The 13,930-nt window shown below is 46.6% G+C and overlaps 1 long non-coding RNA gene across 3 annotated transcripts in view; it reads left to right on the top strand.

Annotated features, from left to right (window-relative positions):
* The first annotated feature begins 726 nt into the window (after positions 1 to 726).
* Positions 727 to 13,930, top strand: part of LOC132664519 (uncharacterized) — a 398,084-nt gene continuing 384,880 nt past the window's right edge. For all 3 annotated transcript variants that reach the window (XR_009603738.3, XR_009603739.3, XR_009603737.3), the window contains exon 1: positions 727 to 1,386. This is a non-coding gene — a long non-coding RNA (uncharacterized LOC132664519). The remainder of the gene's footprint in view (positions 1,387 to 13,930) is intronic.

The raw sequence follows: 13,930 nt of genomic DNA, 5'->3' as shown, positions 1-13,930 counted from the left end.
AAGGAAGAAAATAATAAAGATTAGGGTATAAATCAAATAGAGGATAGAAGAAATAGAGATTATCGGTGAAACCAAAAGCAGTTTTTTGGAAATATTAACACAACTGACAAATCTTTAGTTAGATTGAACGAGAAGAGTGAAGACTTAAATTACTAGAATCCTAAATGTAAGGGGATATTACTTCTGACTTTACAGAAATAAAAACTATTGCATGCCAGAAAATTAGAAAACTTGCATGAAATGGATACATTCTTAAAAATACAGAAACTATTGAAACTGACCTAAAAAGAAATAGTTTTAATAGATTTACAACAGAGATTGAATAAGTGATCAAAAAAACACAACCCACCACTCAAAAACCAAGATAAACAACTCTGTTAAAAAAAAAAAACAAGCAAAGGACTTGAATAGACATTTCTCTGAAGAATCTACAAATGGCCAACAAGTACATGAAAAGAGAGGCAGGGAGACAGAATCCCAAGCAGGCTCCAGGCTCTGAGCCGTCAGCACAGAGCCCGCAGCAGGGCTGGAACCCACAAACCATCAGATCATGACCTGAGCTAAGGTTGGACGCTTAACTGACTGAGCCATTCAGGCACCCCAAAGGGCAAAATTTTTAAATAATACCTTTTGTGAAAATTAATAAAAGGAAATCTTTAGAGTGGAGGCCAGCAGGGGAGCTCTGGCGCCCTACCACTCCTCATCAATTGCACACCCAATAGGAAGAGCTGGACCTTGCTCCTTGAAACTGCTTTACTATCCCAGCAAGCAGGAAGACTTTCCACGACCCTCGGCAACAGCCTGGCCAATGAGAGACAGTCACAACTCAGCCAATGAGAAGCCATCATACTTCGAGCTCCCAGTTTCTCCCAATAGACTTCTTGTTTACAACAGTCCCTCCCACCTTCCTCCTTTCCTCTCTTGAAAGAGTGTTTCTCGCCTATATTCGGCAGGCTTCGTTTAGCAGAAGCTCGTTCTGCGCCCCGATTTTCTGCTAATTCTCGAATAAACCCATGTTTTGCTGGGAGAATAACTGGCAGTTTTATTTTTAAGGTTAACGGTTTGGTAAGGAACTTGTCTCTAGAGTAAATGAAGAACTCTTAGAGTTCAGCAATAACAGTTCCCGGCCCCCCTGGGGCGGCAGCTGCCAAAAGCCGCGGTGTGGCTGCGGGTGAAAGGAGTGAAAGCCCCCTTCCTAGAGGGACTGGCGCTCAGGAGCCTCGCCCCTGGGACAGCGGGAAGAGGGGCCACCAGCCCGCAGGCCCCCGTGCCGGCTAAATGGGATGCCTGCTCCTCCAGCGGAGACCGAGGATGAGCAAGTGAGCCACATCCCTTCACATCTCGGAGCCTCCCTACCGGCGCCTCTGCACTGAGCCCCCGAGGCGGGTGAGTCTGTCCTTCAGAAGCTCTTTCTCAGACCGCCGCCGTCTTATGGGGCTCCCCTTGTGGAGCCCCGTTGGTTTTCAGAGCTGGAGGTACTGCGCCCTCGTGTCTCAGGTGCAGGTTTTACGAGTTGAAGTGCTCGATGTGGGATGCAAACCCTTCCCTCCTTAGGGCGAAGCTCCGGTATTTGAATTCCTTCCTGAGTGCGAGCTGTGGCGCCCGGGATGGGATTCGTGGCGAGGCTGTGGCCCTGCCTCTCCCCCACCCCCCAACTTAGGGGTGGGTCTTCTGTCCTTTGCTGGGTGTTTGGGAGTCGCTCCGTTTTTAGGTTGTTTGCAGGGGGAATTGTCCCGCATGCAGATTCAGTGTGACCCTGGGAGGAGGGAGTCCGGGATCCTCTTACTGGCCACCTTGAACCCTGCCCTGAAGTGTTTTCAGTGGAGAGATCACATAGGGACTCCTGAAGGGCTGGGGCGGGGGTGGGGGTGGGGGGAGGATGGGGCCTCGGCTGGCAGGGGTGGGTAAGACCAGGGATGGGGCTTTTGTGGCACGCCCTAAACTAGGTCAGTAGGTCAGTAGACACGGAGAACAAACCGAGAGGTGAAATCATTGAGATTTGGTGGCCGAAAGGAAGTAAGTAGGTGATATTTGGGTGGGTGGTGCTGACTTTGGCTGAGACTGAAACGCAGGAGGATGGACAAATTTAGGAGCCTGTGGTGTATCGAGCTGGAGGTGTCAGATGGACCGTGGAGCATCGAACATAGGCGGGATGTTCTTGCTGGCAGGGCACATTTAGGGGCCGTCAGCACAGACGTGGCTGCTCAAATGATGAGAACAGGTTATAGAGCGGGAGCATAGTACCAAGGAAAGTGTTCCAGGGACTTAATTCCAGGACTCGGATGTGGCAAGAGGAGAAGGAGCCCATGAGTCATAATAAAAAGGAATGACTAGCAAGGTAGGAGGAGGACGAAAGCAAGGGAAGGCGAGTTTCAAGTGAGCAGTACTAGTCAGCAGAGAGTCCGGTAAGGACCGGACTGCACGGTGTTCATCGTTTTGTCAAGATTGTGCTCACCGGCTGCCTGGGGAGGAGCGCTTCCAGCGGAGTGATGGGAGGCAAGGGAGATTGTCACAGCCTGTAGAGATAGCACGTGAAGAATACTCTTTCCAGAGCTTTCTAGAAGAAAAGTAGAGTAGAAATAGGGCAGCGGTTGGAGGGAAACGATAGATCCAGAGTGTTTATATTTTTATGGAAGCCACTTGATCCTGTTTATAGGCTTCTGGGAGAGATCCCACAGGGAATGGAAGACCTAGAAGGCCAAAGGTAGGGGCCCTGAGAGAAGAGGACAGCCTTGATGGGGGCAGGTGGAGGGGTGGCCAGGAAGAAGAGGGGCCACACTCATTTCCTGTGCTGGGCGGAATAATGGCCCCCAAAGGTGTTCAGTCCTAGTCCCAGAACGTACCGATGTTAACTTCTGTGGCAAAAGGGACTTTGCACATGTGATTATTATTTATTTTTGTGTTTTTTTAAAAAAAGTTTATTTTGAGAGAGAGCGCAAGCACATGAGTGGGGGCAGGGCAGAGATGGGGAGAGAGAGAGAGAGAGAGAGAGAGAGAGAGAGAGAGAGAGAGAGAGAGAGAATCCCAATCAGGCTCCGCACCACCAGTGCAGAGCCTAATGTGGGGTTCGAATCCACGAACCGTGAGATCATGAGCTGAGCTGAAGTCAAGAGCTTAATTGAGCCACCCAGGTGCCCTGCAGATGTGATTCAATTAAGGGGATCTTAACGTTTATTTATTTTTGAGACAGAGAGAGACAGAGCATGAACAGGGGAGGGGCAGAGAGAGAGGGAGACACAGAATCTGAAACAGGCTCCAGGCTCTGAGCTGTCAGCACAGGCAGAGCTCGATGCGGGGCTCGAACTCACGGACCGCGAGATCATGACCTGAGCCGAAGTCGGACGCTTAACCGACCAAGCCACCCAGGTGCCCCTCAATTAAGGGGATCTTAAAGTAAAGAGATCATCCTGGATATTCTGGATGGGCCTTGCATGTAAGCACAAGTATCCTTTAAGAAGGGGCAGAGGGAGATTTGATTATAGAAGAGAAGGCCATGTGACCACATTAGCAGGGATTGGGCGTTGTGGTCATAAACCAACGAATGCTGGCAGCCACCAGAAGCCAGAAGAGTCAAGCCGTCAATTCTCCCCTGGATCTTCCAGAAGGAAATAGCTCTGTTGACATCTTGATTTTAGCCCTATAACACTCATTTTGGACTTCTGGCCTCTAGAATTATAAGAGAGTAAGATTTTTTTATTTGTTCGTAAGAGAATCAATAAGTTTGTGATAGTCTGTCACAGCAGCAATAGGAAATGAATACCTCTGATACTGGAGGGGGAGAAGATGGAGGAACACTTAACTTAGGGGAAGGCTGGGCAGGAATTTAGTCCTGCGTATCTAATGCCCTCATCTTGGTTGCATAAGAAGTCAGGTTCTGTGCTAGGATGGTGGGGGCTGGATAGGGAAGCTGGAAGGAAAGGTGTTGGAAGTCAATGGCAGGGCAGCTGAACTAGTGGAAGAAAAGGAATTGACTAATGACCTTGATTCTCCAAGGTTTCAGGTGTGGATGGGGACACCTCTGAAGGTGAGTGATGAGGGTGTGGCGTTGCTTTCCAGCTTGGTGATTTTCTCTGGCTATGCTCAGCCGCCCCAGCAGAGGAGCAGAGAAGGCAAGTGTGAGTTGAACTCAGGTTCGGGGTTTTGCCAGTTTGCAATAATGGGCTGGTGGGAAGACAGTGGTTCCTGGTGACTCCTGATTCTGAGTGGGGAGTGGGGGAGGCAGAGCCCTGTAGTACTTCTGGGTCAGGTTTAAGTTGAGGTGAGGAGGAAGATTGAGCATTCAGTGGAAAGATTGAGGTTAGCGGGAAATAAGGTGCTGGGGAAACAGTGGGAATGTCTGAGCGAACAGAGTCCTGGGTGGGGGACAGAAGCTGATAGAGCTGGTGGGAGTGTGAGAACAGGAGAAGCCCCCGAAGGGCTTGTCCTAGGGATGTGGGCAGCGCCCAGGTAAGAGCGGCAGCTTGGCTTCACAGCTTGTTGCTAGGTTCCAAATGGAAATCCGGGGTCAGGCTTGGGAACAGACATGCAGAGATCAGAGATCTTGTGAAAGCAAGTCTGTCATGGTGAACTGGGCATCACTGGTCGGGGGGGGCGGGGAGGGGAGTGATGATGGTTAGGTCTTGTCTAGCCAGAGGGTTCTGACTATGGGATTCCAAGCCCCACTGTGCCTGCTTTCATAGGGTTCCGGGTTGGCCCAAAGCCCACTCCGCCTGGGTGGAGCTCAGAACAGACGCTTGTTCCCTGTCTCCCATGGTCAGCTGTCTTAAGGGCTGTTGAGCCCACTGTGCCCGATAGCCTTTCTCCCTGGACAATTACCAACCCTCATTGCTCCAGGCAGTTTTATGTCTGCATGCCTTTGCACATATTTTGTGTTGGTGCCAGAATTGGCCTTGCCTACTTTGCCTGGTGAATTCACCTTTTAAGACTTAGCTCAGCTGCCATCTCCTCCAGGAAGGCTTCCTTGATGTTCTCCACACTCAGCTGCTCAGCTTCCCTATCCCTCCAGAGAGGCTCGCTCCCTTCCTTCTCTGCCAACCTATGCTTTGCAATACTCATTCTGTTATATGAAATCACACGGTCTTTTTTTTTTTTTTTTTTTGGTCTACATTTTTTTTTAAAATTTCTCACTAGACCCTAAGTTCATTGTGTCTTGGTCACGTCTGTTGTCCCAACACTTAGGAGAAAAGATCAAGAAACAAGCTGAAATAAGCACTGAGGCCTGCTTAAGTGAAGGAGTAATTCTGATCAGGGTCGTAATTGGGGATATGGGTTGATGGCATGTATAAGCCTCCAAGCCTGTTAGTCCTTCTTGGGTGAGTTGTTTTCTTTCTGCAAAACCAGCTGCTTAAAAACTCATTGTCTAAAGTGAAAAAACATGGTGCAGATTTGTTCCACCAAAAGCCAGCCCTGTTGCATTGCTAGGAAATTGCAGTTTTTGAGTGGAATCACCTCAACGTCCTTACCTTCTACCAGTGCCCAAGCCAATTGCTTATTTGCTTATTGACTTGCACCTCTGTCAGGGGACTGCGGTACCCCCTTCTTCACATCACTTTTGCTCCTAGATCCTGCCACCTGTTCACCTAGGCATGAAAGCTAAAGTCTGGAGCGAGGCCTAAACTCTCCGTGAACCTCACGTCAAATCACATAGTTTCAGAAAACCCAGATGCAGTTTGAAATTACAGTTAAGATCCCATGGAAAATAAATGACACGAGCAGCTGAAAATCCCGCCCCCCACCGTCCTCAGCTCCCCTCCCCTCCTCAGAGCGAAATTTGTTCACTGGGGATACGAAACCTGAACCTTGCACAAGAGTACACAGCACAGCGTGGAGCGTTGATTTGGTCCACCCAGCGCCAGCAGCTGCTAGACGGGCGGGTGGGGGGTGTGAGGCACTCGAAGAGCTCTCTGGAAGCCCTCAGGAGAATTGCTGTTGGAGGGTCCTTGGGGGCTGCCCCCTCCTGTTTTGCGTAATCTATCTTTAGAGAACTGCAAACTCATTTCTCAGAAGGGCCACAGAGTTGAGATGACTTCTAAACGGACAAACCACTTCCTGCAATCTTCAACTGAATTGGGGCTGGGGGGGGTGATCCTTTGGGGGGGGGGCTCCAGTCGGACTTGTCCACCCTCATGTGTCTCCACGCCCCCGCCCGGCTCCAAGAGAGATGGAGCAAAGAGTGGGCCCAAGCGCGTGCATTGGGAGGTTACAGCCAGAAGTGAGCCTTGCTTCCAGGGCTGGTCACTTAGGGGGCTCTGGTGGAGAAGAAGGGCCCTGTCTGGACACCCCATTTCAGGTTGGACTGTCCTGCACTTGCTCCCTGAGAGGCAGCCTGGGATAATCCTTCTGCTCCCACATACCCTCCCACAGGCAGGGATCAGAAGGGCTGTTCCAGAAAGGAATGATTTGAAGCCATTCAGAAATGGCTTGAAGTCTCCTAGTGGGTGCCAGCACTGAACAGAGTATCAAAAAGCCAAGACCCCCAAAAGATACTTCTAAGCAGCTTGGTGCAGTGGAGGAAGAGAGACCTCAAGCGGACTGAGACATAAGCAGACCTGGCTTCAAATCTTGTCTCCACCACTTAGTATCTGTGTGGCATTGGGCAGATGTCAACTTCTCTGAACCCTAGTCAATTGCAGTTAATAGTAGTAAGCACCCTGGATCATTGTTACGAGGTTTTTAGGAGATAATACATATACAGGCCTCATTCTAGTATGCAGTGTGTTCCATAGATGCTTCTTCTCATTCCCTCCAAAGTAAGAATAATCACTGAAGCTACTTTGGGGAGTTTGCTAAGTGCCAGGCCTTAGCACTCAACACATTATCTCACATAATCATTGCAAATGACTGTGTGAGTTTGTTATATGATTATTGCAACTTTATGGAGTCTCAAGATGGGCTGTGGCAGTGTCTCTATGGGATTCTGGCTTTAACTACGAAGTTTCATTCTTTCCCTCTGCCCTGTGCTGCTATTTATTATACTTTTCAGAATACCTTGATCCCAGAGGCCTGGAGTAAGTCTCCTGTGACTCAGGGACTCCAGGACTCCCCACCTAGTGCTAAACTGTTCTTCCATTCCTGTCCCTCCACTTTTGTAAAAAGTGTCATCTGACCCACATCAGCCAGGTGACTACAGGCTGATGAGGTAGGTCCATGTTGGGGTTTTGGGATAGAGCTGCCAAATTCAGGGGAAAAAAATATAGGCCACTCAGATTTGAATTTCAGGTAAATAACAAATAATTTTTTTTTATTCTATGTATGACCTGCATACTGCATGCAACATACTTATTCTAAAGAATTGTATGTTGCTTATTCAAAACTCAAATTTAAGTGGGCACCCTTTTCTGGGAGAAGATGTTTGGGGCTGGAAGCATCACTAGTCTTGGGGCAGAAGACCCCAGCTGTCTGTTCTTAAGAGAATCCCCCCTCTTTCTGAGTCTCAAGGTCATCATTTTCAGAAAGCATCATAAGAATCTTCCCTCGCGCTACAATTTAGTGCCATGTTTAGTGACTAAATGGCCATCTTATGTTGGTTATTACAGTTTCCAGTCAGCGACCTCCATAATCATTTTTCATTGAATGATCTGTGCTGACTGGTGGTCACAGAAGCATTCATGAGATTCCGTGGCCCACAGTCTGGCTGGGGGATCATAGATGGTAGGTGAATTGCAGAGAGTGCCGGAGAGCAAGGGGACACTGTCCCTCTAGGCCTTAAGGGACTCACGGGAAGCTTCCCAAGGAGACGAGGCTAGTAAACTTGGGTCTTGAGTGAGGAGAATAATTTCAAGCCGTCTGTTGTCTATGAAGCCCCTCTTCCTTTTACATGATCAAAACTAACACTTTTCACTGTATCTCAGCTCCATGAACCCTTCCAGTTGATGAACATTCTGCACTTCTCAGGTGTTATTCATTAAAGCTTCTGGGTATCACCCCCGTTTTACAGATGAGGAAGGCAAGGCTCAGAGGGGTCAAAGAACTTGCCCAAACACAGCTGGGAGGTGGTAGAGTAAGCACCAGACCTGTGGCTCCTGACTACCAATGATTTCACTAAATTTTCCAGTTGAGCCTTGAAACTATAGCCTAGAGGATATAGGAGGATGAAGATCTCAAAAACGTAAAATGCAAATGGGAAAGGCGGTTGGATGTTGTCTTGGAGGCCAGAGCTGCGTTTCTGAGCCGGCCTTAGAAGTTTAGCCTTCCACAGACCCCCTTCCTCCAGGGTGGAAGGTGGAGGCAGGCTCTGGTGGCCTTTATTGTATAATGAAAGGTTATCTGATCACATTGGTTATTTGATCACAAAGCTCTGCCATGTTTCACTTTAAGCCAGAACCTTGGAAATGCAGGGAATGGATCCAGTTTCATACCTGACCTTTTTCTGAGCCCCAAGGGCTGATGGAGAAAGGAGCGAGACAATTCTCTCTGCAATTCAGAGTACGAGCTGTCACATGAGGTGTGGAGAGGGGATAATACCCAGGGACCTTCCAGGGTTTCCAAAGACAGGTGCCTGGCATCCTTCTTGTCCTGAGGGGTTTGCTAACATATCGATGATTGCTTTTGTCTTAATCTTATTCTCATATTATCCTCTCCCTTTTGCATTTGTTATAGATGCAAGCATCCATGCATACATTCATATTTGAAACACCCACATCGAATTGGGAGAACTGTATTTTTGACTTTATGAACATGAAGCAATCATATTCCATGTGTTATGCAAGTAACTGTTTAATATTAGTTGCAACAATTGTGAATCAACAATTACCTCATTTGTTGATTTATGGATTGGTTCATTCAACAAATATGTGTAATGAGCACCTCTTGTGTGATAGACTTTATTCTGGGTGGGGCTAGTGATGGATGGCGTTTAAATAATCAATATTAAACCCCATGCAGCAGTAGGCGTAGGCAGTGTGGAAGGAACTGAGACATTGCGGCCATGTGTACCTGCATTTGGAACTGGACTCTGCCACTCCCTAGCAGTGTGTCCTTGGGGAATCCATTTAACCCTTTCAGGCTCCAGGCGCTCATCTGTCAACTGGGGCTAATGAACACTATTTTCTGGTTTTGTATGACAACCTCATGACCAATTGCATGTTAGCGTTGTATCCATTTTACAGAGGACGACTGTGGATCAGAGTTTTACTGTGTTGTTCAAGATCACACAACTAGTGATTAGCAGAGCTGAGGGTGGCACATTGGCCTTCAGTTCCCAAGTGTAGTATTTTTTTCATTTCTTCTCAGTTTTTAGCCCAAATAATTAGTTAATTACTCCCTCAGAGCTATTCAGGAAAACATTTCTTTATTCTGGTACCATTAGCAGCTATGAACAGATCTTCTTGGGAACGTTTATTTTAAACTTTCAAGAACACAACCACTACCTCAAAAAAATTAAGTTTATTTTTCAAGATGAGCACAGTCATTGTACAACACCGAGTCCATGCAGACCTCCTTCCATGAGTGACAAGTGCAGTCTGATACCAAACAGTGTCCGGATTTGAGGGGGAAGGTCTGTAGGCAGCCACCTTCTCCCTACCACAGAGCGCCAGCTCCCAGCATGCCCTAGTTTGGTCCTTCAAGTTTTTCTGTTTATCTCTGCAGTTCCTCTCACAAAACCATAACTTCTTGACTTTCTAATAAAAGAACAACGTTTCTAACCCTGTTCAGCTGTGTAGGTAATCCCAGACAGCTGGATCACTGCATCTGCCTAGATCTGTGTCTACCCTGAAGATGGAGACGGCAACGGACACTCACTGAGGACCCAGTTTGCTTGCCCTAGTCAGCCATGAAATCTATTCTTCCTGCCAACTCAAACATCTCTCGGGGAGGAACCACACATTTATTAATGTGCTCCTACAATAGAGTCTCACCCCATCCTCTCCCCCAGGTTAGAAATCTCGACCAGAGGACATGAGACTGTGCCTCAATTGGGAGCTGACTCATTTTACTGCGCGTAACTGGGAGTGGGGAATTTGTGCATGATGGAGCATATTGGGTGGCAGTGAAAGGTAGACAAGTCCCACCCAGTTTGAACCAGGCCTTAACACTGAACGGTGTACTAATACGCACTTAGCACACTTAATTATATCTTTGGACTGAAAGGGACTTCAGTGTCCTTTTCTGTTCCAACACTGACTGATATTTGGGTCTGTCTTCCTAAAATCCTACCAACTGATTGAACTGTGAAGGGCCCCATTTGGATTTACAGTTTACAGTTGCCGTGGTTGGTCTGGGAAAAATAAAAGCTGTCTCTATGCCCCAGTTGATGTTTGAGGTGTCCATATAGAAATGTTTTGAATTTTAAGAAAAAATTAATGTTCACTTGCATATCTAACACTTAAATGCATTCTTATGTGGTAATGTGAAACATGACAGATAAGACTGAAGTCCCGTTTGGGCTGTCTTTCCCACCCCCTGAACTTTCTCAGAAGAAACTGTTACTGACGTTTTGGTGCACATCCTTCTAGACCTTTATCTATATGTCTGGGCATGTCAGTATGTACATGTTCTGGACCCATGCTCTGTGTGGCCCACGTCTAGTCAATTTTCAGATGTGACAGTCATTTCCATTCTGGCAGTTATCATTGAGGGAAGGGAGAGAGAGCAGTGGCTTCACTAGAAAACCAAGAAGATCGCTCTTGGTGGGTCACATACCAACATGAAAGTTCAGTTTGTATTTTTGACTTAAAATGATGTAAGTCGTTTGGATAGTTCTGTATGGTGGTTCACCACTTTTCCCTAGCCTGCTTCATTAAGAATGGTGCGCAATCACAGAATCTCTCCTGTATTGTCAGGGGTGCAGAGAATTTAGAAGGCATTCTTTGTAGTTGCTGAGGTTTAAAGATGGAGACATGGAGGAGAGTCTTCCTAATACTGGACAAGTGACCACTATCTGTTTCAAGTCATTTGACAGGGGATGTGATGTCATTGCTCTGCCTGGCTCTTGTGGTCGTTGCAGGGATGAAATGAAATAATAAAGGTGAAATATTATTGTAGATAATAAGTGATGGTGTGAGGAACAGCTGGAGCATAGTGTTTAAAAATGTGTGCTCTGGAATCACGTTTTTATCTGGAAGGCTTGATTTTATGTCCTCTTGAGATGGAAATGTGTGAAGAGCCAAGGAGAAAGATTCCAGCTCTGGGCAGAAGGGGGCACTCTTGCACTTTCTCTGGATTGTCTTAACCAGGTGGAAGAAGTCCTGTTTAATCCTTGAGTCACCGTGGGGGTGGTGGGTTATAATGTGCCCATTCTTTGGGGCTGGCCATTTCATAACTCTCCAGAATGCAGAGGGTCCAGGCCTGGGCTGATTTTATAAGTGGCTTTTCCAGGATGGATAGGAGCTGACCACAGGGCCCAAGCGGTATACCAAGTGGTATATGAAGAGTCCAGCACAACAAACAGCCATCAGATGGTGCAAACAGCACCAGGGACCAAGTTGTCACCTGATTTCTGCATGATCTATGGGTGCTGGCATGATGCATTGCAGAAGAGATATCCTTCTGCCTTCCATCAGGAATGGAAGAGATGTAGTTGGACTATGGGTTCCAGGAGATAAAGTTTTAAGACCCCAGCTGGTTCAGCAGTGATAGCTAGTCCTAACAATGCCGCTCTGTCGTGTGGGTGGGTAGTTATGGGGAAACCATCATCGAGGGATTGGGCCCATTTAGCATCATCTCCCATATTGTCATGAATATCAGAAGCCCTGAAGATAGGGATGAAAAATGGGCAAAACATATTTGGCATCTGGGGTTTCCAGAAAATGCAGCCAGACCTTTCTGTGGAAGAGTACAAGGAATTCAAGGGATCCCAAGCGTTAATAATTTACCAACTTTGGTTAATCGCCCCCCCCCCCCACCTTTGTGTGTGTGTGTGTGTGTGTGTGTGTGTGTGTGTGTGTGTACACACATAGACATGTCATATATGTGTTTATATATAATTATAATATATGTAATTATATATATAATTGTTTTTCTGAATTATTTGAGAATAAGTTACAGACATGATGCCTTTTATCCCTAAATACCTCTGTGTATATTTCCTCAAAGACATTCTTTCATATAACCATAGTAAAATGATCAAAACTGTATTAATGTAACATTAATACAGAACTATTACCTAATCTAATGACCTTCTTCAGATTGACTGATTATCTCAATGAGCTGCTAAATAGCAAAAGAAAATACTGGTTCTGCTTTGAATTGATTTGTGTCTGTCCAGTGTCCTTTAAGGTGGAACAACTCCTCAGTCACACTCTTTTATGACAGTGACGGTTTAAAAGAATATAGGTCAGATGTTTTGTAGAATCCTCCTCAATCTGGGCTTCTCTAATGTCCCCTCACAATGAGATTCAGGTTCTGCATTTTCAGCTGGAATGTCATAGAAGTGGTATGTCCTTTTCTGTACATTGTATCAGGAGGCATGGGAAGTCAGTTTCTCCTATTATGGTTGATGTTGCCTCAGATTAAGGTGATGTCTGCTAGGTTTCTGGACTTTAAAGTTACTGGATTTTTTTCTTTTGTAATTAATAACTGCCTTTTGAGAAGACACTTTATTATGTAAACATTCTGCTACTCTTCACACCTTAAGCTGCTAGTTTTATCACTTGTTGATGAATCTTGCCTGATTATTACTATGATGATAGCTAAATGGTGGCTTTATATTTCCATCATTCTTTCTACATTTGTTACCTTTCTACTGTAAGGAAGAGATTTCCCTTCTGTATTTATTTGCCCAAAAGACTGCTCTCCAATGGTTCACATCCTGAGCCCAAGTAATACAAGATGGTAATCAGGGGCTGAAGTGGGGCTTTGGAGTTTGTAAGGAAAGTTAGCATCTGCTGGTCTCATTTGTTCTTCACAGTTGGCCAGTGTAGAAGTTAATGGGGTCTTTCTATTATAAATGAGGAAACTGAGGCTTCAGAGGGGTCCTTCAGTCATACATGTGTTACACTGTAAGGTCAGTGCTTGGTGAGCTTCCTGAGGGCAGGGCAGGTATGTAACTCATATTTAGATCTTCTAGACACCCAGCCCAGTAGTACTGACTTGTTACATGGCTGGGTGAATAAATGAAGGTATGAGCATTCTGTTTGCTCAAACCCCTCCTCCACCTGCTTGTGATTCATGGAGATATTTTCTTCCCCTGTTGCTGCAAAGCCTAATGCCAGAGTTCCCTGCCCAAAGGCAGCAAGTTACTGTGCACTGAATTCTAGATCTTTGCTGACAAGTATGAAAATGGGCCAGAAATGGAGCAACCTGGGCCTCTGCAAGCACAGAGGAGGGGGATGGAGGCATGAATCAAAAGGAAGGAGCACAGAGAGACAAGCCGCTGGGTCCCAAAGATGGGTTTTCCTAATGAAGTTCACCATTGGCTGCAGGTCAGGCCAGGCCACAATCCTGGAGAGAGAGAGCAGCAGGCAGACTCATCACCTTGACTCCAATCCATTGCCTAAGGGCCACTAACCAGGCAAGACAAGAGGTTTCCACCTGGGGCCCCTAATCCTATTTCCTTGCTCAGGCCCTTCCCCACAAATGCAGCTCAATGTAGGGTACCGAGTGAGATAGAATCAGGTCCAAATTAAAAAAAGCTCTGGAATTAGAACCAAGAACCTGACCCCCAGAGGAGTGTGGAAGCTGGACCACCAGATTGCATTAGGAGGAAGGAGTGGCCCATGTAAACGTAATTCCTGTGAGGTTTTTATTTTTAGCACATGGCATTTGTTTATGACTGAGGACTCTACTGTCTCCCTTCTTCTAGAGGAATTAGGTCAGTTGAGAGCTTGACAACCTTGGAGCTTTAATGAGTGAAATGTGTCAAAGTAAGTAACAGGAAGTGGAAGGGGCTGGGGTGAACTGGGGACCATTAACCTGATTCATGCAGAGAGCCACTATTAAGGTCCAGCCATGCTGGGATACAGACTCGGCATTGCCAGATATTCATATGTAT

The sequence above is a fragment of the Panthera onca genome, chromosome F2 (assembly GCF_046562875.1).
Source record: "Panthera onca isolate mPanOnc1 chromosome F2, mPanOnc1 haplotype 2, whole genome shotgun sequence".
Taxonomy (NCBI): Eukaryota; Metazoa; Chordata; class Mammalia; order Carnivora; family Felidae; genus Panthera; species Panthera onca.
Note: the sequence above shows the minus strand (reverse complement) of the source record. Positions and strands in the feature narration are given on the sequence as shown.